General features: G+C 31.5%; 1 pseudogene; it reads left to right on the forward strand.

Moving 5' to 3' along the window:
- Positions 1-1,292: 1,292 nt before the first annotated feature.
- On the forward strand, positions 1,293-1,538 carry LOC147911644 (ATP synthase F(0) complex subunit f, mitochondrial pseudogene; annotated as a pseudogene).
- Positions 1,539-3,063: the final 1,525 nt, after the last annotated feature.

Consider the following 3,063-nt stretch of genomic DNA (forward strand, 5'->3'; position numbering starts at 1 on the left):
GCAGAGTTGTAAAAGCCTTGCTTATGTATTGACAGAAGAACGCCCCAGTACAGGCCAATCTGCAAGGTCCTGGAAGGTCTGTTAAAAATTCCATTTCATTTTTCTTTTCTCTTTCTTCCTTTCATATCGTAATATTCAAAGTGTACAGTTTTCAACAAATATTTAAGGTGTACAAAGAAAAAAGAATATATGGCTCATTCACAAAAAAAGAGAGAAAGAGAGAGAAATGAGCAGAAACTGTCCCTGAAGAAGCACAAATATTGAACATATGAGACAAAGGCTTTAAGTTGATTGCCTTAAACATGCTTAAAGAGCAAAGGAAACAATGGACAGGGAAACAAAGGAAATCAGAAGGACAAAGTACACGCAAATACAGAAAATTGTAAAGAGATAAAAATTATTTTTAAAAAATCAAACAAAAATCCTGCAGCTGAAAACTAAATTAACTAAAATGGAAAATTTATCACAAGTTTTCGAGAGCAGGTTTTAGGATGCAGAAGAAAGAATCACTGAATACGAAGACAAGTAAATGAACCTATCCAGGTTGAGGAATAGAGAACGAAAACAGTGAAGAAATATGACCAGAGGATAACACACATGTGAAACATCAGGCATGCCAACACTACTCCAGAAGGAAAGGAAGCAAAAGTAATTATACGGGTAAATACAAAGGTCAACATTAATATACTCTTGATTGGTCACTCCTTGTTTTTCCCTCTATGATAAAAGACAAATACCTAAATCTTTGTTAATAGGCACAAATGTATAAAGATTAAATGCATTATAATAATATAAAGGAGGAGGAATGGAGATATACAGGAACATAATTTATATGTTATTGAAGAAAAGGTGGTATTAATTTGAACTATGTTGCTATAAATTTAATGTATTATTTGAAACTTCAACATAACCACTGAAGACAATAGCAAAATTATATGCGGAAATGGAACTAGGAAATGAATCAAAATTGTTCACAACAAAAATTTAATTAAACACAAAAGAAGGCAGTAATGGAAGAATTGAGGAACAAAAAGATATATGACATATAGAAAATGAATAACAAAGTGGCACAAATAAGTCCTTCCTTATCATCAATTACTTTATTTTAAATGGATTAAACCCTCCAAGTAAAGATAGAAACATGCATGATGGATAAAATGTGATCCAACTATATGCTGTCTAAAAGGGACATGCTTTTTATCCAAAGGCACAATCAGTTGAAAGTAAAAGGAAGGAAAAAATAGTCTATAAAAATAGTAAAAATAATTGATCCAGAGAACCAGGACTACAAGATGACATCATTTGTATCAGTGAAAGAGAAGAAACTCATAGATATCAAAATTGGAGACTTGCAAAGCCAGAGACTGATTCAGGATTTTAGCTCTAGAGTTATTGTTGGAGCATTTCAAAGAGGTTACTACCAGTATTACAACAACTATGTCAATGTGAAGAAAAGATGCATATGTGGGGTTTCTACGGAGCTGGTAGCTTAAGTATTTCTTAACTTTCCCCTTTCTTACAAGGAACGCAAGTATTAGTACCTATTCAACTACCACTGAAGAAGGACCCTTGTGGAAGGTAAATTTATAGTAAGTTTTGAAATCATCAGTGTGGGTTCTTCAACTTTGTTCTTCATTTTTAAGATTTTTTGGGAGTTTTTATATATCGTTTGACCTTGATCTTCTTTGTCAAGCATCCCTCTCTGAGGAACTCAATAATTGCTGAATGATTTCATATCTTAAGTAAGAATTAATGCCCAATAAAATATGATCAGTAAAAAAAAAATAAAAGACAAATTAGTAGAATGTCTACTAATAACAGAGAAATAGACTTTTAAGTAAAAAATCTTCACAAGAGACAAAGAAACACATTATATACTGACAAAAGGTCAATCCCTTGGGAAGTATAATTATTAACATATATACACCAAATAACAAGGACCCAAAGTATATGAGGCAAAAACGGGCTGAATTGAAAAAATAAATGGTTATATAATAATATTCCCAGGTTTCATACCCCACTTTTGATAATGGATAGACAAAAGACCAATAAGAAAAAGAGGACTTGAACAACACTATAAACCAGCTAAATCTGATAGACATATACAGAACATACCACCCAAAGAAGCGGAATACTGTTCTTGTTCTCAAGTACACAGAGAATATTTCCAGGATATAGCACATATTAGATCACAAAAGAAATCTTAATAAATTTTAAACAATTAAATTATATAAAGTATCTTCTCCAATCATGATGGAAAATTAGAAATCAAAAATACAATGAAAACTTGAAATTCTACAAATAAGTTAATTAAAAAACATAATCTTAAAAAACTAATGGGTCAACAAAAAAACCTATGCAAAAATTGTCAGCATTAATAAATGAATCAGCTAGGTGAAAGGATATATACCAACTCTAAACAAGCTTGAAAAAGAAGAACAAAGCTGAAGTACGCACAGTCCTGACTTCGGAACTTACCACAAATTTATAGTAATAAAACAGTACGATAGTGACATAAACATAGATATATAGATTAATGAAATAAAATTGGGAGTCCAGAAATAAATCCATAAATCTATGACCAAGACAATTCAATGAGAGAAATAACAGTCTCTTCAACAAATGGTCCTGGAACAACTGAATAGCCACATGCATGAATAACAAAAAGAAAGAAAGAAAGAAAAAGAAGGAAAGAAGGAAGGAAGGAAGGAAGGAAGAAGGGAGGAAGGAAGGAAGGAAGGAAAGAAAAAGAAAGAAAGAGAGAGAGAGAGAAAGAAAGAAAGAAAGAAAGAAAGAAAGAAAGAAAGAAAGAAAGAAAGAAAGAAAGAAAGAAAAGAAAGAAGGAAAGGAAAGGAAGGAAGGAAGGAATAAATTAATTATATGTTTGATAAAGATCAAGTATCAAGAATATATAAAGAACCCTTACACCTCAGCAAAAAGACAAACAATTCAATTAAGAAATGGGTAAAGGACTTGAGTAGACATTTTCTAAACAAAAATATGCCTTTGGCCAACAGACATAAAAGGTGCTTAATGTCCTCAGTCAATTAGAAAATGCAAATA

The sequence above is a fragment of the Ceratotherium simum genome, chromosome Y (genome assembly GCF_057802395.1).
Source record: "Ceratotherium simum simum isolate JZ-2026a chromosome Y, ASM5780239v1, whole genome shotgun sequence".
In the NCBI taxonomy this organism is placed as follows: Eukaryota; Metazoa; Chordata; class Mammalia; order Perissodactyla; family Rhinocerotidae; genus Ceratotherium; species Ceratotherium simum.